Here is a 27,767-nt window from a genome sequence, read left to right as displayed (position 1 = left end):
ATGACTCTCTGATCCAGCTGACCAGGATCTAAAGCAAGGATATAGGAATGCCATTCAGACTGGAGAAGTGTGATTGGCTGATAATAAAAAGAGGAAAAGTGATCAGGACATAGAGAATTGAACTTTCACAAGGTGGTATAACAGACCTGGAGGAAAACTGCAAATATCATGAGGTAGAGATGAGAAGGACAGCAACATCCCAGTAGCTGCATAGGGTAAGGCATGTCCTCAAAAGCCAGTTGAACGGAAACAATAAGATCAAAGCCATAAACACATATGCCCATTCCACCCAAGATCCAGCTTCCAAAGGCTGTATGCCAGCCTTAAAAAAGGGGGAATGGGGCCTACAAAGTGTAAGATCCACTATCCAGAGTGAGACCCAGAAGATCCATGAATAGATCCGAACAATGGCCCCAAAGATTGAGCAATAGCATGTAGCAAAGGTGGCTAACGTAAGACAATCCACCCAATGGCTGGAAAAGGCAGGACTGAAGGACATCACAGAGATGCTACACATGGCAGCACAAGACCAAGCACTAAGCATTAAGTCAGTCGAAGCAAGCGTATGTCACATCAGACCAGACCAAAGATGCAGACTGTGCAAAGGGGTCTCTAAGACAATCCAGCTCCTAGTACAAGGATAAAAGATGTTAGCAGGGAAAGTGTACACTGAGAGACACATCCGAGTGGCAGGGATCACATACAGGAACGTTTGCAAGACATATGATCTGGATACCCGCAAGTCCAAATGGGAGGAACAATAGAGATTGGTGGAGGACATCAAGGATCTCCAGATCCAGACAGTAGATAGTATTTTCTTAGGATTGTGTTCTTCTGAACTATATATAAGTAGTCAGTTTCCAGAACATTTGGTAACTTCAAGTGAAGTGAAAGAATGTCCTTGCACAGTGCTTACTGTACGTCATCCAAAACACTCCCCCATGAATGAGTCTCTGTCTCTCATTTTCTCTCTCTCAGACATAATTGTACTCCAATCTGGAATTATTCTGTTGTTCTCATGAACAGCATTCTTTGTGACAAATGTTGCTCTTAACAGAAATTAAATTTTGTCCCAAATTCAGACACAGTGGCTGATTGTGTAACAGCCTCTGAGCAAGAAACAGCCTCCACAGCCAATTGAGCTGAACAGTTTAAACAATCACTTAATTGTACATCTGGAGGAGGTTTTGGTATATTGAAAATCTGCTCCACATACACATCTGCAGGACCACTGCAATGGGCTATAAGTTCAGTAACCAATATCTAACAACCAGCAGGATAACTATTATTATGTTACTTTCATATGTAACATGGTTAGGTTTACAAAGAAAATATGAAAACACAAGGGACACTAAAACAGGGCTGAATGATGCAAACAAAATACTATATTTCGATTATTATATGTGGTCTTGATGTTCACAGCACACAGTGGCCTCATATAGAATTTTCATCCTTTGCTGACACCAGAATAGCACAGATCAATATAAAAACAATCATTAATAAAGAATATATTATGCTGTCCAATCCTTGAACGTCTTTTATCTCAGCAGAGAAGGTGACATGTGTCCTCACCTGTGGACACCCAAGGCTAGGTTCTACACACACACCGTATGAGAATATATTTCAGCTCATTCAACACAGGCATACCAGCATGTCCCAGATTTTTTTCAAATCTCCAAGCCAGGACGTATGCGCTAACGCATGTGTGTTCCGGTATCTGAGGCTGCCAAGCTAGGAGACTATCTAGGGTATTGCTACCACTTTACAGGGTGTCCGTGTGAATCGACCCCTGCTAGCAGACCGGGCCAGGGTGTCTCCCGCTGCCTGACTGCGATTGTGCTGGTTCAGGTGTCACCGGGCCCCAGCAGCCCAGGTTGAGAAATGAATAATGGAGCTGCCACAGAGGCAGGGCCCCTGGGGAAGCGAGCCAAGCCTGGCCGGCGCAGCCCCAGCCAGCGTGAGCCGCATCACTGATGGCCCATTAACAGTCCCTGATTCATAGGGCCGGCAGTCTCGACAGGAAACGGCCATTAGCTAACTGGACGGAAACTGCATGCTAAGACAGAGCACTATTTAGCATCCAGGTTGCTTGGGGGGGAGGGAGGGGAAGAGAAAGAAAGAAAGAAAGAAAGAAAGAAAGAAAGAAAGAGGTATATGGATATACAGACTCCTGTGTATCTTGTCAGTTTCAGAATAAAACACCTGAATCTAATTGCTTCAAATGGACTACACCAAAAATAAGGAGGAAAAGTGAATGTGCAATGTGAGTATGAATGTGGTATTTCTTCAGTACTTCTTTGATCATGGCTTGGTCATACTGAACACTCCTGCACTGCAGTGTGGCAAGTTTTGCAAGTCCTTTGATACACTTACATTCAAACAATAAAGACTATAAGTGAATGAAGAATTTATCTGAAAAAAAAAAAAGAAAATGATAAAAGAATGTCAGATAAGGCTGGGGAGATGCTCTACATATTCTGTACTTTTCATAACAAACATTGTGCAACAAAATCAAAACACCACTGATCTTTCTTCAAATAAATGCACTGTATACATAATTACTTCCCAACTCATATTAGAAGAGAAAATTATTTAGTCTTACAGTGTGCCGTTCTAGGCTATCCCAAGCACATGAGCTGCTGTGAAAAATATTCTTGTTTAGAATTTAAGGACTGGTCAAAAAATGTATGACATCATTATCTTGGCAATAGCATATCACAACAACTTCTGCGTCTGGGATTTTTGGAATTATCATCAACAAAATCCCAAGCAACACTGTTGCCCAGTGTAGCAAACAAATCACCCAAATCCTTATTCTTTTCTGTTCTTGAACACAGAGGTCTCTCTGACGAAGGCCCTTCCCTTTGCGGCCAAGCCAACTCTCGCTAACAATTTGTCCGTGTCTTTCTCTCTCAGCAGAGAGATCAAGGAAGAGTTTGTCTGTTAGCCAGGCACGACATTTTAGCTAAGAGGCGACAAGGGAGCTGAGAAATGGACCAAGATGATGCTGAGCGTGTAGTAACGCTTTCATGCCAGCAACAGCACTCCTGGATGGCAATAAACGCCTGATTCAGATGGTGGTTACGGTGATGTTGTCCACTGGTTGCATAGCACTGATGAGCAAGAACAGGGTTTTCAACAAAAAAGAAGAGGCAAGATGCTGAGGAGACATGGAATTAAGTAGGTGCTCTTCATGCTATTAGAAACATCCACATTGCACCTACGCTTACCAGCTACTTTTTAGTTGCACCTATATAATAGTGGCATTTTGTAGGTGTACAATTATTGTGTACACTTGGTCAGCCATCCCTACTCCCGTTTATCTCTGGACCGTTTGTGATTGCAGGACAACTGCTGATGGGATATTATTTGGGTGGCAGAGCTTTATCAGCATTTCCACTTCCATGAACATGGTAGTGGCATGATAGTGGCACGGTAGTTGGGGCTGAAATGCCAGTGGGTCTAGTGCTGTTATCATGCCCATTAATGCTTCTGGATTTTTCCCATATGCCAGTGTCACTGCTGCACTGTGACTGATCCTCCTTCCAAAAATATCCAGCCAACAGTGATCAAGTGGCCTGGTCAGAAACTGACCACTGACAGAGCTGTAGGATGGCTAAAAAACAGGGCATAAACCCATAGTCTGATTCTTTTAAATAAATGATTCTAATAAGGTGGGTAGTGATAAATATAGTGGGTAGTTCCAAATGCACTATGATCTCAGAGCAGGGAGCATTTTATTAGCTTGGCTGGTTTAGGGAAGGAACAAGGGCCCTTGCTTTTGATACTCAGTTCTGTTCAATGTGATATTAGGAGGCTTCACCACACATGGTCAGACATGGTCAGACCCCCCAAGGGCTTCAATCACCACGACAAGCAGATCAAGGAAAGGAGAAATTAAAATAACACACACGCTCATGCCATCAAACTGCATGCACTGCCCTCTAATTTCACTCTCCTTATTAAGCCTTCGGCTCATCTAGGCTTACATTTGTGCAAGGCTGGCTTGGGAACTATTTAAACGCAGGACTTCTGGAAAGTTCTGACAAAGAGTTCAGTGCATTAAGCCTATAGTGAGAGAAAGACTAGTAGTCAGACAACCGATGTGTGTTGTACAGCTGTGTGGAATAAGGACTGAGTCATCTACAAAACACAGCGAAAAAGCAAAGGCCAAGTGCAGAGCTCAGGGTGCCTGAAAAGAAGCTTGCCAAGGGAGCTGTGCAGGTGAAAAATAAAATTAAAACACAGAATAGCTCAAGACAATCCACCATAGTGCAACTTAAGATAAACGAATCAGGAAGCACAGAACAACGTGGCGACGGGGAGACTGAAAGAGTAAACTGTGATGTGCCGCGGGAGGCTCTTTCATGCACATTCTTTGTTCTTTGGCCAAGAGAAATGATCAAACAAGCCATTTAAACTGCATAACAAATCACTCAGGATGAGTGATGCTTGGCATTATCTGACCTATTTCATACCCACAATTACATTATGGCCAGCCTGAAAATGTTTTATTACATTTAGACCTCTTTTCAGTCAAGGCACTCATGTCAAAAAGAGTACAAACGAATACTCTCCACAGTCTGTTTCAGACCCTCGTCTGTGCACTTGCGTAGAATAAAATCACAATGTTCATGTTTTTAGAAGCTAATAATGCGTTCGAAGAGTTTACATCAGTATGAGGCAGACACAGACACTCCTACATTCACTGAAAGCACAAAGGAAATAACAACTAAATAAGCAAATGTTATATTTGTTATGCAAACTTGGAAAACAGACAGACCATGTAAGTTGTAGTGTTTCTGGTGTTTGGAAGCATTAAAAGTCTTTTAAAAGATTTCTACAAGGCCATGACAGCTAGACTTTTTGCACTAAGTTTCCGTATCACTATATTGAGTTTGTGGCCTTGCGTGAGGACTTGCATGCACAGTGTATCTGCAAAGAACAGAGAAATAAGTCATCAGCTGCAAACAGACTGGGGTCATGACATTACACTGAACCTCGTTAGATAAAGCCATAATTAAGCCCCTAGCTCTTATCTTCACAAGTGGAATTATTGTACCATTTATTTCATTGCCTTGCGAAATAGCCCACTGAACCAATTATGGCAAACTCCATATATGTCTCTCTCTAATGTCATTTACATTGCGAGTGTGAGCTAGCAGTGTTGACTGCTGTTATGAAGGAGGTTACTTGAAAGATCCATCTGTGTGGATGACTGAGATGTCAGAAGAATGATGATAAATTGTACATTTCTTTATTTTAGGTACCATTTACATTGCCGTAAAAGTATTTTTAGTCATTTCAACGAAGTTAAGATAGCAATTAAGCCACAAACAAATGTTCCCTAGCCAGTTCTTTGTTCTGGTGGCGTTTTTGTCCCTTGCAATCAAATAATGTAAATTAGAAAGGTAGTGCTTACTTGCTTTGATAAAGAATACAAGACATTTTAATTTCCTCATTTGTTTTACCTTGTAGTTCTCCTGCATAACTAGGTAGCTGAAATGAGGGTAATATGAAATATGTATATTGCTGCAAGATGTCTAAAACAGGGAAATATTAATGGCTGAAAAATAACAATAAATGCTTCGTTCATCCTAAGGCTCCAAAAGATTGGTTTTCATCATTTACAATTCGAATGGCCCTTGAACCTATTCTTAGTCAGATTGCCCGAGCCTCAGTTTGTCAGTGTTAGTCTGATGCTGTTCTGAACTGGGCCACGGGTTTTAAATTTTCATCTGACAAAGTGAATCATGTCCAGGCCTGAACGTGTTCATTAAGGAGTGGTGGCCAGTGTCCCAGTGCCTCCAACTCTTCATCTGTGACTGACGTAAAGGTCATCGGATCGGACAGCGCAAATGAGGCATCTGGCCGAAATCAGGCTTAGAAAGGCCAGTGCGCTACAGCGCATCTTACCAGCGCGGTGTCCTACCACGAAAGACCAGCCAAATCGGGCCGGCCAGATTATCACGGAAAATCCACCGTGCAACAGTATGACAGCAGACCTTGGCTGTCCTCACTAGCGCTTTCAGTTTGACTTGTCACGCGAAACGCAGGCAACACAAGCCGAGCCTGTCACCTCACGGCTTCCGAGACACTGCTGTATAAACAAACAAAGCAAGAAAAAAAGCAAGAGACAGAGGAAAGAAGGAAAGAGAATGGAGAGAGAGAGAGAGAAAGAGAAAGACAAAGGCAATGAGGTGAGGGAGGAGTGAGAGGAGAGAAGGCCGCAGCGATTATTGTCATTCCGTGGTGAGATCCAGTGCCCTCTGCATTCCAAACGGGAGAGAAAGTGCCCAGAACTGGGGCACTCTGACAATCCACACGCAGCTACGAAGTGCTGTTGTGTCTCTAGGGTGTTAACTTACATAGCCCATTATGGCTGGAAACAAAAGGGGGGAGTGTGCACACAGGAGCCCAGTGGCTCGTCACATCGTGGCATTGGGCTTAATCACTCCAAGATGCACATCACCAGGGCAAATCCCATCCTGTATCGGAATTAAGGTCGGTGTGCACATGCTGCTGTGTACCATGAAAACCAGGCACACCAGTATCATAACATTTTCACAGTGGTGGGAATATGCCACAAGCCTTGAGTGCAATGCAATGAGTGCATGTGCAGTTGCACAATGTAGCACACACTGGTATATGTATGTGTCCTTATCTCGCTTTAACTTATAAACACAATCCTGTCTAGTATGGCATAATAAGGACCACAATGTATAAAAGCAGCTCCACATGATGATGGAGTTGTTCACTATTACGATAGGAGGGATGTCTTCTGAAGAGTCCACCACACTCAAATCTGTGCACATGCATAATTACATGACCACTTGACCAGCATAATCCCATTTGATCCATTGTCATAAGTCATTTATATGGTTGGGCCTATTTTGCACTCACACCGGTAATGCATGTCATCCATACTCACACTCTCTTACACACAGGATGATTAATTCTTTCATAACTAACACCAACATCTGTATTCAGGAGGCAGTGGAAATGCTAGTCTAAGATCTGGACCTAGTTAGCCACACAGTCAATATGTGCTACAAAGCTAAAGTGAGCCAGCCCTCCTACATGTGATACTTTGTGTCCCGGAACTTGGATCAGCAACTTGGGTCAGCACTAAATTTTGCTGTGCTGTGCTCACGAGTGCTTCCTCTATGTTCAGAAGTCCTGGCCCACTGTCTATTCCTCTTTCACGCCCACCTCGGTAACACTCAAGAATGCCTGAAATATATCAGCCCACCAGCCTTATGTTGTTTCAAAGTAGTAGACAAAGTAATCTCTCTCTCTCTCTCTCTCTCTCTCTCTCTCTCTCTCTCTCTCTCTCTCTCTCTCTCTCTCTCTCTCTCTCTCTCTCTCTCTCTCTCTCTCTCTCTCTCTCTCTCTCTCTCTCTCTCTCTCTCTCTCTCTCTCTCTCTCTCTCTCTCTCTCTCTCTCTCTCTCTCTCTCCCTCCCTCCCACTTAGCCACAAATGGAAATCTTACCATGGGCCCCTTGCAGCACCCTGCTGAGTTCAGCCCATCCCACTCTCTTCCACAGTGACATCCTTTCAGCCTGTAACTGCACAGGCCCCAGGACAGTCATGCAGGCCAGTATGGTATTGCAAGATAGGGGCAAACCCTGTCACCAACGGCAACTCCAAAAAGCCACCAAACACCTTAAATCACACACAATGTTAGTGGTGCTTATTCACCTGCACAACTGTTGCTTCTGATACGGCACAACTGAGCACACAAAGCTGAAGGTATATAGCAGCAGACTGCATTGACATTTGAGAGGAGTCTATGAAAGAAAAGAATCTCAAGTTGCCTAGACATTACTCTCCTCCATATACAAACTGAGCGCGGTCAGTCCAAGATACAGCGCCATCTCATTTCTCAGCCTGCGTTAATGACATAATTTGTACAGATGTTCATGAGGAGATGTTCATTGAGGTAACACTCAGTGAGGAAGCAGTGGTGTCCTATGACATAAGAGTCTACTGATATGGAAGCAGTGCTGTCCACTGATAGCATTCTCCCCTCATTCTCCACATCACTCATTATATTCAGATGGCTGACATGAATGAGGCACTGCATGCTGTAGTAGGTGTCAGCTGTGTCCGTCATGGTATCATTTTGCCTTATCAGTCCTACTCAGGGAAGTTACTGCAGCCCATCTAGAATGACAGGAGCATTTAAGCTAAATCTGAAGTGTGTTTGAGGTATAGCATACACTGTCCTCGGACAGTAAGGAAGGAACAAGATAAAAGCATGACTTCCAACTTGGACAATGTCTGCAGTAAGGGCAACATAAACACCTGATCTGAATCTGAGTAGCTTTCATGGTGCAGCACTTCTTTAGAGAGCTGAAAGAGAGAATGAAACACAAAGAGAGAAGGTGCTCCCTTGGCTGGGAGACAGAAACAGAGAGAAGGTAAAAAAGAAAAAAATAATAATATATAGTAGGAGGAGGACAAAGACCATAAGAGCACTAGAAACAGTTACAGAGCGAGAGAGAAAGGGAGAGACCTTGAGAGAGAGAGAGAGAGAGAGAGAGAGAGAGAGAGAGAGAGAGAGAGAGAGAGAGAGAGAGAGTCTGGACAGCCTGATGACCCCAGAGGCAAACTGTCAGTGGAGCTGATCAAAGCTGGCCAGAGAGGGCAGAGCTTGTCAAGAACTCATGATGTCAAAAGCTAGCCTGAACGGCTCACCAGCACCAGCCCTTTCTCTGAGATTGGGATTCTGCAGGCCTCTCTGAAGTTGTCTGTGACCACCATAATCAAATATGAATTTCTCCCATAATAGTCCTCCTCTCCAGAAAGATAGAGGTGACTGACGAGCAATAATTCAGCCCAATGAGTTCTCTTTGGAAGAAGTGACAGCTTGCTTTGATGGCTCACCAAGTGCTGTACACACAAATGTAGTTCTGATCTTAGCTATGGCCAGTACAGTTTTGTATCTGTGTCAGGAGTCTGGGTTGCTGTTAAACAATATTAGACTGATCTCAGATCAGCAAAAGGATTGGCAGTCTGGCTTGGGCTGGAATAGGGAAAGTTTAAAAAACTACAACTATTATCAGGCTAGAACAAGGTCTGCTGTTGAGAGTTTCCAGTAACTCCTACACCCCACCTTCTTCCCCACGCTCCAGCTTTAGATCTGCAAGACAACCCCAAAATCCCAAAGCAACAGCCACCACAAGTTTCTTTTATTCCCATTTCCCATCCAGAGTGAATCCTTAGCCCTGGAAGTGCTCTTTGACCACCAGATTTCATGCAATATGCAGTGGCATTTAAAGTCAATATACCTCTTTGGTTGGGCGGTGGGGGAGTATGGCTCAGCACTATGGAGAGGAAGGGACCAAGCGCAGATGTCAAGAAGAGTGAAGGCCACTTTTCTTTCTTCCTCTTACGCCATCACATTGCTCTATGAAGCCAACTGTGAAATAGACCCAGAAGTGAGGCTTCATAACAATCGCAGCAGGCCTGCTCGGTAGCCCAGTAATTTCCAACCGAAAATTCCCACTGATTGCCCCGTGAGGAAAAGAAATCGCTCGTGTTGGAGGCCACCAAGGCTCGCACTGGGTGAAGTGCGAACCGCTGGCTGAGCGACCGCCGCCACTCCCCTACAGGAAGAAAACCTCAGAGCCTTCTCGCTTTGCACCTACAAAGAGTAGAAAAGTGAGGCGGCATGCTATGCTAGGGTGCACAGTTTCTGCCCGCTCCCTCTCACAAATGCCAACGTCAGCCAAGCTAAATTGCCATGGTAACACAGTACTTGATGATTGCCAGGGAGACAAAAAAGAAATAAACCGCATAAGGCCTCTGAAACGCTCAAACTGGAAGCAGAGTTCATCTAATATACAGCTTATGAACTCAGAAACTAGTCAGTAACCTGAATGAATCTCCTTGGCTCTGAACACTTGTGGTTTTCTCTATTAGAACTTCACATAGCAAGATCTAATATGTTTTGCATTTCATTAATTAACAATCAGTCCAGCACATTTTCTCAATTCAAATGAAAGGCTTGAAAAAAACATATATTGACAAAACAATGGTTCAGTAATAAGAAATCTATTCAGTCTTGTCTTTTATCACAAGAAAGAGGGAGGGGAAGCAGAATGGTGTACTGTGGCGTTAACTTATGTACCACTTTATGCACAAACACTGAGAAAGGACAGCCGCAAACTCACAGAAGAGCACTTAATTCTCCTCCGTGCTCCACCAAAGTATTCAAAATGTTAATAATTAATTAAACTCAATAATAATGTGGTATGTGAGAATCCTTTGTGTGTGTGTGTGTGTGTGTGTGTGTGGACTCAAATTGCAAGGGTGCCGTTTTGAGTGACAGCACGAGTAGTTAGAGCCTGACACATTAATAACAGCAATTATTGAATTTACCCCCCCCCACACACACACACACATATTCCTTCAAAAAATTGATTTGTGGACTCCTGGCTGCATGGCTATAACTGCCATAACCATAAACCAGTCTTTATATGATGTCAGCATTGTTAGAAAATATTGGTTTGATTGGATGATTGAGTACATAGCTGGAATTTAATAACAACAATTTGTAGTTTACGGCAAGATAAATAAAAATTCTGATAAATGACATTTTGTTGTCAACTAAATCAGTCAGTAGGGAGGCATTGTGTCAATAAGAGTTATAATGAAGCAGACACAGATATGTGATATAACTATACCAATCATTATTACTTTTGTTACTAAAATAAAGACTAGAATGAAACCTAAGTAAAATTCACAAATAGAATGCAGTTATATATAAAACCACCATAATTGCAAATTTGTAAGAAACTGCAAGATCAAATTCATGCGAAAAGTTAAGAATGGTTAGAGTTAAGACCGAAGTTAGTTTCTGGTTTTCCTATGACTTCAGTAGAGCAGAAGCAAATGACATCACTCTGACTCATTTTGTTTTCATCAGTTCATGCTTGATGAAATCTATCTAGACTAGAGAGCCAATCAGAGAAATCCAGGTGTAATTCACCTTATAATCATCTCAGAAGTTTTTACATGCATATGAACTACTCTGACACAAGTACTGCAAAACTAGGCTACCAGCCCTGGTACTGATTGTCACTGAGGCCATGGAGGAGTAAAACACCTATTAGCATTTTAAATTATTTTGTGTAATTTGCATTGTTTAACTTCATCCTTTATAATGCCATCTGTGTTTTTGTAAAGGCAGGGGTTGTGCTAGCTGTACTGGAAATAACAATGGAATGCACTTTATGTTTGTTGAGAAGTCCTTGGCAGTGTTAAAAGCATTTCTGAAGTGGCTGAAATCCATATATCACCCAGTATGCAGGATGAGTTCACTTTGTACTCTACAGTACTGTGCTAGTAGGAAGCCCGTGGGTAGGTATTGTACTTATTGCATCCTCCTTAAGATTGTTAACATGCTCATTTTAGTACCCTGCCATAAAACCTGGGACCCTATCACTGTTCATCATCTAGTGAAGGTTGTCTTCAGGAGTCCATGAGTGCAAGGACTCAGAGAGGAAAATAAAATTAAACATTTAATAGATCATGGTCTTCCATTAATTATGCTAATCTAAGTGGTCCACAAACAAATAAAACAACAAAAGAATAAAAATTCTATCCAAATAAAACTAGACCACAAACCTGAAAAATCTTCAAATATCTAGCCAGTATTTTTTTTCTGATGAATTTATTGTGATGAATTTATTGTACATACTTGAACAGTGTCCACTATACAACAGCAGAAAACTGAAAGATTGGCACTGCTTCACTGCCTAAGTGAAAGGATAAACACACACACACACACACACACACACACACACACACACACACACAAATACACACACACACACACACACTGCTGTGTGGAAGCAGAGGGGTGAGCCCCTTTGGCACATGATGGCTCTAGGAGCAGGTGTGAGATTGTAACACAATGGATAATTTAAGATAAAGTTCAGCCTCAGAGGTTCTTGAAGCAGGTGCAGAACCATAGATGTAAGCCTACAACTCCAGTCCTCTGAGTCTGGGGCAATTAAAAAAATACAGCAACAGATTTACTTTCGGGAACCACAAAACCTCCTTCATTTGTAACCCATATTACCTCATATACAGCCCCCACCCCACCGGAACTCCCCCAACCAGCCTTACTGTATGGTTTATTCTCCAACTTGGTAAATATCAATCAATTTTGTGTAAGGCTCGCTGCTTCATACCAGTGATTTTTCAGAGCTGCAGCGGTGACTGTAGGGTCCCTCGTTTCTGTGAGCTGACGGCCACACTGCCCACCATCTGACATAAATCACAACAAATCCATATGCCGTCCGTCTGTGCATCTACAATTTATGGTCATGTGGGCTGTGTCCTGCCTGTATTTACAAGGGGAACACGTGAGCGACAGACTGGGGAGGGGTGGGGTAGGGGTGTGGCTTCACCATGCACTGTCCCATCAGACTGCCCTCCTATGCAAGAGTGCTGCTAGTGCACTCAAGGAAGTACTGCATTTTGGAAAATGAGGCATTACCTCACAAAGGAACCACATAATCAACGTCCTCCAGCAGCTCTCTGTCGAAATCTTTTGATTTAATGAAATTATGACGTAGAAATTGTGGGCAAGGGGGTAAGGCAAAGCTCACACAGCCAAACTTTTCTCCCAGAGCCATGCACTGTTCTGTGGGCTCGGTGAAGGTGTCTCTTACCTTCCATGAGCGCTGATGATTTAAGAATAGGACAACCCCCCATTAGAAACGCAGTCAACTTTCACAAGCCACCCACTCAGCACAGAAGGCTGAGCTACTTGGAGAAGTCTTTGAAATGGGCATGCTTGCCTTTATTCCTACAGGGGATATTGGGAGAACGTGCATCGCTTTACAGAGAGCGTGCCTTACTGCATCCCTTAACACATACATCTCTCAACAAATAATATATGTAAAAACTGTTGAGTGAAGAGTAACCACGCGCATTTACACTTTCTCCAATAATCAAATGACTTTTCTCGCCAGTGCGCATTTCTAAGGGCTAATTATGATGTGCCACGTGGATGTAACCGCACTCGTGACTTTATCTCACCACGTACAATAAACAGCACTTCGATTTAAAATTCATATATACTAATCGTCTAGGACATTACACCACAAGCTGCCTTTCTTGATAATCGTTAGTATATATTCTACATCTCCTTGGTCTCAAATACCTGCTGCTAGTGTAACCATTATAGCAATAATATAATCTGATGCCGGTCTGATATTTAAACGTGTAAAAGTTAAACCGCTTCATTGTGGAAAATCCATATGAGATCATCTTAAAACCAGGTTTTTATTACTTACAATGTACAGCTGCAGAATGCATATTTAATGAGCAATGAAAAGATAAAGTAATCGTTAATCCATTTATTCTTAGTCTTCTTCTTCATTTAGTGCATCACTGACTATGGATGTATGCAATCTTCTCTAAAAGTGCGTCCAAACAAATAACTTCCCCCCTCAGTGCGAGAGTCTGCGCATCAAGTGGCATGTTCGCCAGATAATTCCGGAATCCATGCTTTACAAGGGAATTACGACCGTGAAACTCAGCATCGTCAGGCAAGGCTGCGGAGTTACAATAAAAATCCCGCACGGCATCCCATACTTTACCTCGAAATGCAATTTATCGACCAGTAAAAAGCTTAATTCCAGAGTTTATAGAAATTCTATATTCCAGCCAGCTAAAGACTCGGTCAATGGTTAATTCAACATGATATCGATACCGACTTGGTCTACATTAAGAAATCATAGCAATCTAGAATAAAGTAATATATATATATATATATATATATATATATATATATATATATATATATATATATATATATATATATATATATATATATATATATATATAAATGAAATGAAGACGAAATGAATTGAAATGCAGACGACTAGATTTTACTTAACTAATCATTTCGAAGACTCGAGAGCGTTAAAATTACTCTGTTGCTCCAACTTTACGACAATCAAACTTGCCTTCTCTAACCAATGAGGCATGTCAAATCTGGTTGGCACATGTCAGTTAAAAAACTTCTCGTAATAAAACTACAATGTTCTCTTTTGGATTTAAATTGTACAGGCAACAAGTTAAATATTCAAATCAACGATGTTATCGGTAATCACTTGTCATCTGATGCCTGGTAATCATCGCGTACCAAGGTAATATAATACAAGAAATTATTCATTTATCTCTAATTAAACTACCATCTTCACAGAGGAGAAAGAAGCATGCAGTTTTAATCAGTTTAAATTATAGACATGGACTCTTACTTACAAATAGCAAGCAGAGATGAAGCTATGGTTTGTTTTTTTTCGGATCGAGTTCCTAGCAATTCGAGATGCCCCTCGAATAAGCCACGATCCTCAGTGCGCTGCGGCGGAGTAGACACCGTAGGGGAACGATGCGCTCTCCTCTGCCGCCACGCCGGTACTGGCGCCCTTACTCTCCAGCCGAGAGTATTCAGACAGCGCGCAACCCGTGTAGCCTCTTGTGGTGATGCAGAGAACTGGTGGACGTCGGGGAATGAGAGAGACTGGGAGAAAAGCAGGAATGATTTAAGGGACGGGTTATTGCTGCTTAACTTTAATATTTGAAACTTTTTGAAAATATTTGAGACAAAGCAGATTCAGATAAATGTGTGTGTGTGTGCGTGTGTGTGTGTGTGTGTGTGTGTGTGTGTGTGTGTGTGTGTGTGTGTGTGTGTGTGTGTGTGTGTATGTGTATGTGTGTGTGTGTGTGTGTGTGCACGCATAACATATATCAAAGAAGATGGGGGATGGTAGGGGACCAAGAACAGGGATCACACAGGGGCTATGGCATTTTTTCATCCTTCTCCAGCCCTCTGAGACACAACGATAGACAGACAGAGAGAGAGGGGAAGGGGGTTGGAATAAGGAGAAAAGAATCTCAGCTGGCCTGCATTGCTCCCTCTACATGGGGCGTTAGCCACTGTAGTATTATTTACTGTGGCTGTCTTGGGTTAAGTACCTGACTAAGGGGTCTGGATCAATAACTCACCCAGAGGTGAACTTACCGAGACAGGCACTGCATGAAAGGTGAAACCATTCTCAAAACTCCACACCAAGCGAAACCCACAGGAGCCTTCTGAGACTGTGCATGCAAGATATTTCATGTGACATCTCCGAATTATTTTTGATACTGTTGTTTATTACATTATTAATGTGGCAGGGAAAGTACATTAAACAGAAAAAGAAATTTAATTGTTTTGTTCAATCGGGCATAAATATATATTATTTCTATATTATTGCATAGAAATACACTATTAATATGTGGTTTGTGGATGTTGTCAGGATCACATATTGGTGTGCATGTCACTATTGAGACTGTTACTCTAAGCATTTGATCAATCTCTCTCTCTTTCTCTTTTCTCTATCTCTACCTATCTCTCTCCCTTCCCCTCTCACATACTATGTCATATCTGAGTAAAAATGCTATAATAGACCTAACACACCTTGGTGTTGAGATGTTTTTAATCCATCATGGTCTGGCATGCACATATTTTCTTTCTTTCACTCACACACACACACACACACACACACACATACACACACGCGCGCACACACCCTTACTTTAAAAGTCTTATCATAAGAACTGCTGACTATGGAAATGACTGCTGAATATTCCGCATGTTTTGTGCTTGCATGCTGGCAAGACAGTGTAAGTAATCTCTCAAACTCAGCACTGGGCAGATGCCAGGTGGACAATGTAAACACAGCCTCTGGAAGAAGACAAATGGGACTGACAGGGAACAGCACAGATTCACCATGTCAGTGGAAAAAGGGACAGGAACATTCCTATGGCTATTAAGAAATCAATATATTTACAGCATTTGGTCAGGCCTGAAAAATGTATTACATGAAAAGAAGAAATAACATATATATTCTGTGTTGTGCAATGCATTACAATTATGCTTTATAAAAAATTTATAAAGCAGCTACAATTTGCATTTTTTTTCTCTTTAATTTCTGTTAGCTCAGAACAGAAATTTGCAAATTCATGTCCTAAGAAAACTGTTAGTGACGGAAGTGGAAATTACATTCTAATTAACTCCAAAAGACAATAAACATGAAAAAACGGTGAGGGGGGGGGGGGTGGATTTGGAGAGCCTTTTGTCTTCCAGTGCATTGTTTCATTGTGTCATGCCAACATCTGCAACAAAAGAAAGGGAAAATGGATTAAGATTCCCTTTGCCTTTTGCCAGAAATTGTTTGACTCTCTGATGTAAAGAGTGTAGAATGACATGAAAGAACAGGCCTGAACTGGTGGGAGTAGAGGGAGAGCTGTGGTCTACTCCAACTGCTTCATCTGCAGTATCGTGAATGCTGAGGCAATCTGAGGGGCCAAGGGTTTACCATTAAAACACATAATCCCAGCACCTACATCCAATGGAGTTCTAAAAACACGTCACAGTAGTAAATGTCTACACTGGTTCCTCTCCTAATTAAATATACTGCATAATAAGGTTTTGCTGCTTCCTGAATACTGCATTCACCAATTGTAGTCTTTCCAGCATTATAATACTGTGATAATAGTTTGTACGGTGTGATGTGATTATCAGGATAGGAACAGTCTAAAGCAATATTATATGTTGTACAAAGGACACTGTAAAAGAAAAAAAAAAACAGGTCTACAGAGTGGACAAGTCAATAAATGCAATTAATTGTTATATATATTATGGTTTCCAATATGGTTTGGAACAATTAGTCAAAAACCTAATCATATTCTTAACATTCTTAACAGTTAAAACCTTCAGGTGTACAGGTAAGAAATGCCCAGGGCTTTCTCATAGTGTACTAAGAAAGCAGAGTAATACTAAAATTATAATAAAAAGAGCTGCACTTTTAAAAATAAACTATTTGCATTATTCAGAAGCATTTACTCTTGCCATAGTAAAGAAGTAATGTCTCACTGGAGCAGATTTCAGATTGTTTTATTGTTTTATGAGTTGCAGTGAGCTGTATGCCAACATCTACATTCAGTTTGCATCAGAGTAAATTACTGGTCATGATAGTCTGAACTACACTGCAATTTAAATTTTACATTTTTCAGTGTATTATGGTGCAAGAGAGGTATTATGCATTAGCAGATGTTTATGACATTCATTATTCTGTTGTGCTGGAATATGTTACTTTATGGCCTTACTGCTAGATACTTCTGTGCAGTGATAAGTTGAGTGATGAATTGAATCTAGACACAAGTCACTGAGTCTATTATATTTCTGCTTTCTTTTCTTTTATAGTTATTATGCTGATTCACTACAGAAAAAAAATGTTTGTTCTCTACCATATGTTCTTCATCCTGACTCCATGTAAATAACCAAAACTCCAGTATCAGAACCGTTGGTCCACATTTATCCTGCTGCTGATGTTTGTTCCAGCAGTGCTGTTCACAATTTAATAAGTCCCACCATGAAAAAAAGACAAATTCATGACTGGTGGCCAAATAATTTCATTATCATTTCTGGATACAGTATTGCAATGTTTGCAAAGAGCATTTAATATAACAAATAATGAACACAATGAATTAGTAAGGAACATTTAACTTGACCATACAGTTTTTAATGATGTTCTACTGTGATGACTGTAGGCTAAATCAAAAACAAAATAAATAATTAACAACACAATGAAGACTCCTGTAAGTGTTCTTATAGTGTACAGTATTGCTATTAGGGAACTGAGCCAGGATTTATTCACAGAGTTCAGAGCTGGAGGATCTTGATGTGTGGAAGACAGAAGACAGAAGAAAGAAGCCATTCTTCTACAAGGCACTCCAGTAACTAGACTTGCTGTAGTCAATTAGAAGGCGAGCACTCTTCACTTGGCTCCACTCTGCTCATTCACTTTGTGCCCAGTAATAAAACCTTTGTCTGGCTGTGGTTATTATGCCCCTGTGTCTGCGCATTGTGCATTTATGCAGTTATTCATCTGCTTGTCTGATAAATAAAGACTCTTCACTTCTAATGGAGAAGACATTAAAAAAATAAAAGCCCCAATCTGTCATTCATGCAAAATATAGGTCTCAGACTGCAAAGTTAGTGCAAACACCCATAAGGTTGGGTTTTGTATTTTTTTATTTATATGATCAGATCAATGGGTGGACAAACAAAGCCTTGAATTACTGAGTACTCACACTGCACCAACAGAATCTTAGACTGCATCGCATAAGGAGTGTGTTCAGCAAACGTGGGTGTCGGGTTCAAGGCAGGGATACCTGCAAGCTCATGGAGACCAGCCTGCATAGTGCTGGGTTTGTCTCGATGTCAGATTGCTTCGTGCGCTCCATGAGATACGAGCGAGCTCTTCACTTGCAGCCTCCAACGACGAAACTGCTCATACCATACAGCAGCAGCCATGGGGGGGGCTGTTGAGCTTACCTCACATTTCCACTGAGCCTCTCATCTCCCCAGTACAATTTCATCACCTGCACTACACCGGGCCGCTTTCAGGCCGTCCCGGGAACAAGGCGCCTGATGCCAGCCTACCACCGGCCCCCGCAAAACATCACTCATCTGCAGAGTTACAGCAGCAAGACAGGAAGGCAATGGAGGAACACTGAACCACAGTTGCTGATGCCTTCTTTTTTCCTGTTCTAATAACACTGCAAATTACATCCAGTAAAGGCAATGAGTCATTTCCTAACAGTCCGTGTTCCTAAAAATAGGTCCCCTTATTTACCACATTAATCTCTTTCCACCCTTACTGAGAGTCTCTGCATGAGGGAAACGGAATTCGGTTATCTGCAGCATAAAGTTCCTTTAGTCACATACCATTAGGGCACCACTGCATTATGTACATTGGTGGCTGAACATGGAGAGCAATTTATTGTGGTTTTCAGACTGCTTTAGTTAAACCGGTTCTGGCCTCTGTCAGAGGCAGACTAATGTGTGGCAGGGTAGAACAGAGGCATGCCGTTAGGAACCGTCCAAAACCATCACCATCTGCATCAGTATCCAAAAAAAAATATTGCAATGTTATGTAAAAACTAGCCATTATTGGTTTATGTAGTCTCTAATGGTATTTCTAGTTATTTCCTCTTAATAGCCCAGAGTTTTGGTGTGCTTTATGAGTCTGTTCTACCATAAAGGAACAAAAAAACAGCACTGCCAATGATCAGAGTTCATAGCTGAAAGGGTTGAGGAGCCTACATGTATATTTGCCTCATTGTATGAAATGTTCATTAGGTTGACTGTCCCATATCAAGGACTCAGGTGGGATACAGAACATGCGGTTATGAACCACTAATCCCTTATCTGTCATTGAGGAAAGCAATCAGATGTGGCATTACATTCGAGAAATATTTAAATGGGTTCATTTAAGCTGAAGCAATAAAAGCAACTTTTACCTCTGATGATAATCACACAATAATTAACAACTTCTGACATGGCAAATGTCTAGCACGATACTAAACAGTATACCTTCAATCAGTGCCTGAGCTTCCCTTCACCTGCATTACACATCAGTTCTAGCACCTAATTAGTGTTTAAAACTAGTTACGCTTTAGAGGAGATAATTAGAGGTCAGCCATGGCTAGTGTTTCTCTACTGAGGGCCTAGTTTCATAAAAAGAACCATTGAATGATGCTTTGTGACATTGGACTCTCAAAGCCATTCTGTGATTCATCAGACCGCAGTTAAACAAACCCATGCAGAATATTATAAACAAACCCATGTAGAATATTATTTAAAAAAACATGTAGAATATTATTTTTTTTAAAAATGGACATCACTGTTTTATGAAAACAATGGCAAGATTCAGAGTTGATTTGCCCATTTAATTATCTATGACAATATAAGGAAGATTGAACAGCCTCACAGGAGAAGGTGCTATGTCTTTACTGGATCTTTGGAATTAGACTGCACAGTTGATTGCTATTGGATTCACTTTAAGGAAATGAATGCACCATTGTGTTCTGAAAGAAAAATGATCAAGCACAGGAGAAGTAAGGCTTGAACTACGTCTTATATAATCTTTGACAAAAATAACACCACAATCTCTCACTTCTCTGTTCTGAGAAACCACAGTGCTTGCTGTGAGAAACAACTCCAAAGCAAAAGAGGAGGTTTTCTTTCAGAGGGCTTTTGCTTTGCTACACATTTTACAAATAGACACCGCTTTCTGCTGTTCCATCGGATTTGTTTCTTCCCAGAGGAAATCAAACCTATAGAAGATGCCCAGTGCCCTTCCCTCTGCCTGCTTCCTGGTATATGTGTGTGTGTGTGTGTGTGTGTGTGTGTGTGTGTGTGTGTGTGTGTGTGTGTGTGTGTGCGTGTGGAGAAGACAGCTGTTTGGGGAAGCAAAATACTTTGCGACTTTCGTGTCTATCTTCCATTGGTACTTCTGTCGCAAAACAACCAGCACTTCCGAATGAACAAATCCTATCATTCCATCCCATCCCTGTGTCTGACGGTGGAGCATTCCTTGGACCAGTTCTGAAGAGAGACGAGCTACGGCTAAGAGGCGTGAGCTTGGCACGAGGTCACAGCTTTGTCGAAGGCGCATCTGCTCCACCCGAGGGCCCCCGCACTCTCTGTGTCACCACTCTATCTCTTGCACCTTTTGTCACCCTGTCACAGGCAGCCAATCAGGGTCAAGGGGCCAGGGGGAGAGGCAGATTGAGTGACTGAGCAACAGAGAGAACTCCCTTCCACTGAATAAACAGCGTCTCCGAGACGTCCCCCTGGAGCGCAATGGTTTGTGTGAGACATCATTTTTCCTACCATTTTCGGCATGTGTAGGGTATATGGCTGTGGAATCTAATTTTGTACAGATGACTAGATTTCCATATATACTACAGCATGCATTTGATACTGGGACATTTGGATGACAGCTTAGTAACAGCAGAAAGACTGCATTTTTTCTCCCTGATTGTCTGAGGAGTCAAACCAAGTTCCACACAACATGGCCTACCAGCAGGGAAGAAACTCTTATAGATGTATTAAATATTAAATATTAAGGGGGGGGTTATTACAAGTTTATAGCAGTCATGATTTAATAAGAGTCCTTAATGCATACAAAAAGTATATTGTGAATACTACATTAAGACAATCAATACATAAACAAATTGCAGAAGTACCCATACAGGTACTGATTATAAAATAGCAACAAACAGTCATAATAAAATCCTTATCATTTCACAATGGACAAAAACAGGTTTAGTGTGCACATACTCAGTTATGGATTTGATGTGGAATTATCATTGGAACTGTTATCCAAAATAACAGACTGCCAAGGCAAACCCTGACCGTTGCCAATCACTGAGCAGGTATTTTGTTTTGTTTTGGCTGTTTTCGGGGAGTGGGGGGAGGGGTTGTTCCAGCCCAGCCCAGGCCCAGGTTTCCAGTCAAACAGTGGCATCCCAGTTCAAGATCTAAAACAAATTCATCTCTGAAGAACAAAATATGATGGCTAGACATTTTTTAATTTTTTACATTTCAGTGGGATGCAGTATTGGCAGAAAAAAGTTGAGAGACAAGGAGATAGATAGATAGATAGATAGATAGATAGATAGATAGATAGATAGATAGATAGATAGATAGATAGATAGATAGATAGATAGATAGATAGATAGATAGAAAAAGAGACTAATTGAGTGAAAATCAGAACCAGTAGGGCATTTCTCATTCTCTCTTTTTCTCTCTCATCCTTCTCTTGAGGGAATAGGAGTAAGCCTTTCAATAAATTCAGAACTGTTCTCTTGGAAAAAGGGCACTTAAAATGTTAAGTGAAACAAAGGCAGAACTAATATTGTATGGTGACGTTTTCCCTGCTGGTCTATATATTGTCAGAAAGGCTTTTTCTTTACTGTCTAGTATACACTTGTTATACACTTGTCAGGGATCCCACGAACCACACTCGTCCCCGCACTCCCACGCCCACCTCTTCCCACTGTAGTCTCTAATCTGGTTCGCCAGAATATAAATCAGACACACCTGTTGTCTATTCTGTCCCTTACTACTCTCCTGTTTAAGATTCCCTCCCTCGTACTCTCATTGCAAAGTATTGCCGCTCTTATGGCACATGCCAAGTCTTTCCTGTACGTGTGGCTCTTCCTGGTTTCCGAACTCTGCCTGTATTCCAGACCTTGTCTCCTGCCTGAACCCTGGACAGCACCCGGACTCTGCTCCTTGTTTTCAACCTTGAACCGGCCTGACCTAGAATATCTGCTAACTCCTACATACCTGGCTTGCAACATTCAGAACCCTGAAACCTCTCCCTTCTGTCCCCGTTCAACTCCAAGCCTCTAAAACCTCTTGCAACTGGAACCTAGATTAATTAGCTAATTAAAGAATTGTATTTATATGATGCATTTAATCTGTTGTAGAATCTTTCTTCTTCAACTATGTTGGGTTATGTTCTTTATCTAATAGCTGTCATTTTCTGTATTTTCTCTATTTCAGGCTAAATCAGTTCATAACCCTGACTGTGTAAATATAACCATTAAATCTCTTTGCTGTGCTGTCTGATGAAAGGGGATGATGCATACTGATAAAATGTACATTTTAAATGTTGGTGAACAAGATATAGAGAGAGAGAGAGAAGAAAAAAGAAAGAGAAAATGGAGAGAGAGAGAGAGAGAGAGCGAGAGAAAGATGGAGAAGGGGGGCGAGAGAGAAGGAAGGGAAGGGACTGTAATATTGAGGTAAACAGTTGCATTTTATGCACTTTTGCTGCTCATTAGACATTTGCTGATTTGGTATCGGTGTCCAACACCAGGTACACATATTTTTTCAACATAATCTGAATCTACAGAGAATGAAGCAGTAAAGGCTGCTGTAAGAATCAACTTCTATCCAGCCCTTCTTTGAAACCTAGCAGTTACACTACTCCATCTAGGATATTTTCATTTTGAAAACACCACACATAGTCAATTAAAAGCCAACCTTCATCTGAATATTATTTTACATTATCACATATTTCTGCAATGTTCCATCACGTCTCTGAATATCCCCTAGCCACAGCAATGTCAGCTTGCATGTAAATATGATCAATATGCAAATATAATTGTCCGGAGGTGAAATTTGCATGCACTCCAACACTCTATTGCTGAAATACTGGAGCAAAAAGATCCTATTCTAGATTAAAAGCAGAAGAAAGAAAGGAGGAAAGAGCCCTCTCAGAACAAGAACCTTGAAACTAATTGACTTATGAGTTTCTCTCCTTCAAGTGTCTGATTTGACCACAAGTTCACTTAACACACATGAAAGGTTTGCACCAAATTCAATTCAGTCAGTGCTAATTAGGCTGTCTGCTTGTAAGTTCAGAAAATTATGTAAATTCTCTGTTGTGCAAATAACTCACATTTTAACACCAAAACAAAGTTATGATAATCTGAGCAAACAAACTCTAAACCAATATTGTACAATTGTAAACAGGCATTTGCATTCTCAAATAAATGGTTGGTGGTGTTTTCCACAAAAAGGGAGAGAGAGAGAGAGAGAGAGAGAGAGAGAGAGAGAGAGAGAGAGAGAGAGAGAGAGAGAGAGAGAGAGAGAGAAATTACTTTGAAAATGTTGTAGAAAGATACAGAATTCTGAACCCTGGTAGGGTTTAATTTAAGAATCCACTGAGGGCAGTGTTATGACAGCAGTCTGATAATATTACGCATGTTCTGGGAATTGTTCAAAACTAAATAAAAGTTTACCATTTGCCAGTGGAAAAATGGATTTGTGGATTTGTGGACCACATCGTGCATTTCTGCATGCATTCAGTTGTTCTTTCCCTGCCTAACTATGAGCATACTTTACTTTAAACTTTAAACTGTAGCATTTCATCTGTGCTGGATGTACAAGTGCAGTGGCGCAAAGGAACATTCAGCTTCGTAAATAATACACAAGTCACTTAGTCCATATACAGAAGCTTCAGCCAGCCTTTAGGGCGAAGGCTTGGCCCCATGCAGATGGACCAATGAGCGCAACACTAGTGGTCTTTGCTCAGCATACAGTAAACAAGGTCATATTGCAGATAATCACACGTGACAATCCTTGTCATGTGCACAAAATCTGCACAGTGAGACGTGTCTGTGGCAAGATGAATGGCATCCAATAAGGGGAAGCATCTCTCTTCTAATGTGCTAAAAGAGAAGGCCTAAGTGGGCTAATGAAAATTCAGCATCACATCTTTCTCCTTTATAGCCATTAATTCTTCATAGCAAGAGTCATATTTTTCAAGAGAATTAATTCTGGTGACTGATTTGCTTTTGTAATAACGTAATAGTATGCCACTAGCCTGTGCACTCAGTTGGAACAGATAGAGAGAAGCATATCGATTGAGCGGTTCACACGCCTGACGATTTAATACACAGATTTAATTCTGTTTCACTCTCCAATTTTCCACAACCCTCCTCGGTAAGGGAAGAAAATAATAGAAAAATAAAATGAAATGCAGGACGCAAAAATGAATGCATATTTTAATTTCAGGCAGAGAATGTCAAAGTCGTGGGGCTTCGCGGATGCCTTCTGAATACAGTTTGAATGACAAGCTGCCTAACAGGGCATTACCATATTGGGGGAAGGGGGAGTCTAGTGAGAAAGTGTTAAACATCGTGATAAAAAAAATAAAAAAATGAGAGAACACATTATAAAGCACTCGTAAGACCTGACCCCATCTGCAACTCAAACGATTACACAATCACACAATCATGGTGATGTAAAATGAGGTACACTGGAGGAGATAAAGAGTGTGCTGAGATTCAGACTTTCCATTTGTCTGGTTTGATCATAGCTGGGGTCTTAGCCGAGTGCAGAATAGCATCCCCCCTCCATGCCGTGTTCTTTGGCAAACAAAGGGGAGAGTTTCCATCATGAAGAACAGAGAGTCCTAACGCAAGCCCTCACAGACTTATCACTTTTAGTCACCTGAACATCCAGTGCCTGGCCTTAATGAAAAACCAGACATTATGCAATGTCTCCCCTGGCCATTACAACTCAGGTCCAGCCGTCTTGGACACAGGCAGGCTGATGTATGGTTATAGCAGGGGACATTTATTCTAAGCCTGTATCTGATCTGTGTTTGTGTGTTTACATTTGTGCATTCACTCGCTTGAATGAATGTGTGCACAGATGTGTGATCACACACAGCAAATAAATGTTTTAAGCATATGTGCATATATAACTAGACATAGTGACATATAAATGTGGATATATAACTAGACATAGTCATATATAGATGCACCATATTTACCTTTGGGTATATATAATTCCACTCCAATATGCCAATTTGCATACAATTACATACAGTGCATATGATTTCTCCTCTTTTCAATGGCCTCATTAATGTAACTATTAGGTTAAACCCAAGCACTGTAGAGTAATAGAAGGCAGGAGTGGAATCCCTGCTAGATATATTCTCTTTCCCTCCTCATCTGTGAGTAACCTCTCTCCCTATCTTGTGTGCACTCTTTCTGTGAACTAATAAAGTTCGACAAATCCATGTTTATTCGCCAGTATTTATCCTTGACGTGCACTGTTAGGACCAGGAAATTCCACAATGTCTCTACTGAGTTCACATAATTGGATAGATTAAAAATTCAGGGGCAAAGGTTTAATCTTTCTCTCGATCCCTTCCTATTTTGCTTCCACGTGCTCTGCCCTCTCTCCCTTTCTTTCTTTTTGTGTTTCTCTGCTTCTTTCCCTTGCATTCAGATATTCTGAATATTAGCATGACCTGTCTCCCTTGACCATAAAAGCCAAAGACATGCCCAGTGGGGGACTGTTAGTAGAAACCCATGTAGCAGAGTGATTAAAACTTAATAGCACCTGATCCTCTCTCCCACCCATTATCTGCAAACCAAGTAAATGAGCCACACCACTGCTCTGTCATTAACTGAAAGGAAGCACAAATCAGAAAACTGTCCGGAAACACTTTTGATCATACTGTTCACATTATGAAATGATTTTTAATATAGGTGATGTAAATAATCATGTTAAAATGCAGTCTGGTTTCAAGGAAAGAAAAAAATCAGACATGCACTGTACTCATTAAAATTTACATTTAACTAATTATCTCAAGAGAGATACAGAAGTTCCATTATATGTGCTTGATATTGTTAAGAAAATGGTACATGCTGGTGACAGAAGATTTTTACCATAATAAATTAATCACTAAGTAAATAAGTAGTTCCTAAACATGTATTTTGACTTAATAAGAATTATACAACAAAAAAGCAATGACTCACCAAAAGCTGTTTACAATGGTTGAAAAGCTCCACATTAGAATTTCTGCTAATTTGCTATTCTAAGATCCTACTGAGAATTCACACTTCTATCTACGCAATTATGTTATTCAAAAACAAGTGTCTGCACATTATGACATGGACCCAACCATGACTGTGGGAATAGCTACACTTGATGTTTACCTGAAAGCAGTGATGCAGTACTGCAGACACCGGAGCAAGACCACAAAGTCTCAAAGAGCATGCCAAAATGAACAACATTTAAAGCTGCACACCGCCCTCAAAAGTCAGAGCCGTGTTTTCTGGACTTGCCACAGTAAGCACAGATCATTAATTACCAGATCAATCCTGTTTACGTGCCGGAGCCATAAGCACGGGAGCCATTAGGAGCTGCAGGGAGCTGGGCTAAAGGTCAGCGCCACCGCCTTTACTGCCAGCAGGAGACCACGGTCTAATTAAGCACGTCATTAGAATAGGGATAAATGAAGGATGCCTGGGATTAGCGCCCCGACTCACAGCGGCAAATCCTATTTGGAGTCAAACCACTGTAGAAAAGTTCCGATGTTTCCAGGTGATGAATAGGTACTAACAGCATAGCTGAAGGCGTCTTTGTTATGGCCCTCCTGGGGGTAAAGCATATATGTGTTTGGAAAACCATAGCAGTCTGCCTAACACAGCATAAAATGACAAAAAAAAAATTCCATTCTAGAGACGAATAGGAAAACAAAATGTAAGAGAAGAATTTGTGGACAAGAAGATATTTTGTTTGTTTAAGGATAGTTTGCAATGCTTCTTCTAAGGGCTACCATTTCTTTTCAGCAGTATATGCTACACTGGCCTCGGCTTCACCTCATAACCCCAATGATGTTTGCTCACAGCCAACAGTAACTGACGTTTCTGCCTGCATCTGGAGGGCGTGAAAGGAAGGGGAAACCACAATTTTCACATAATGTAATCCACAACCATATCTAGTGGTGTGAGTGCAGTCCTTCTGTCAGCATGCTTGTGTTTGTTCATTCATGCCTGTTTCAGCATGAATCTGTCAGTCACATGAGTGTGCCACCAATCTTGGGCCAGAAAGCAAAGATAAGGAGAAGCTGACCAATGAACACTTGTGGGATAAACAGAGTAAGAAATTGCCACCTCTTTGCCCTGCACATCCAAACCCATCCCACCTGAGGCTGTTAGGAGTCTCGTGTGTGTGTGTGTGTGTGTGTGTGTGTGTGTGTGTGTGTGTGTGTGTGTGTGTGTGTGTATCACACACTAGTACGTAAACTCAGCTAGGCAACCGGCTCCAAAATCACAAGGCTTAAACAAGCATTAAACAAATACGGCCCCTGAAACCCCTCCTGATTATGAAACAGGTTGCCTGTTTGAAAGTAGGATTTGGAGCAGACAGCGTCGCTTTTGTTCAGTGGGGCCTGTGGGTTCCGACATTCTGGCTTTTCCCCTGTCAGTGTGCTCACGAGTGGAGTACTTTTACGCCCAGATTTCTTCAGGGTTTTCGGTCTCATGGAAATTTACCATCACAGCCTCCACATGCAGCCACAGACACTTCCTGACT

General features: G+C 41.3%; 1 protein-coding gene across 10 annotated transcripts in view; it reads right to left on the bottom strand.

Moving 5' to 3' along the window:
• cdh22 (cadherin 22) overlaps positions 1–27,767 on the bottom strand; it is a 155,266-nt gene that overhangs the window by 113,185 nt on the left and 14,314 nt on the right. For 6 of the 10 annotated variants that reach the window (XM_081717644.1, XM_027000729.3, XM_035524607.2 and 3 more), the window contains exons 1-2: positions 26,387–26,507; positions 14,288–16,366 (exon numbers count right to left, since the gene is read on the bottom strand). The gene's annotated coding sequence lies outside the window, so the exon portion shown is untranslated. The other 4 variants (XM_081717642.1, XM_081717643.1, XM_081717641.1 and 1 more) reach the window with 4 other exon arrangements.

The sequence above is a fragment of the Electrophorus electricus genome, chromosome 7, assembly GCF_041902795.1.
Source record: "Electrophorus electricus isolate QZ-2024a chromosome 7, ASM4190279v1, whole genome shotgun sequence".
Classification (NCBI taxonomy): domain Eukaryota; kingdom Metazoa; phylum Chordata; class Actinopteri; order Gymnotiformes; family Gymnotidae; genus Electrophorus; species Electrophorus electricus.
The sequence above is the reverse complement of the archived record's forward strand: the minus strand, read 5'-3'. Positions and strand labels throughout refer to the sequence as shown.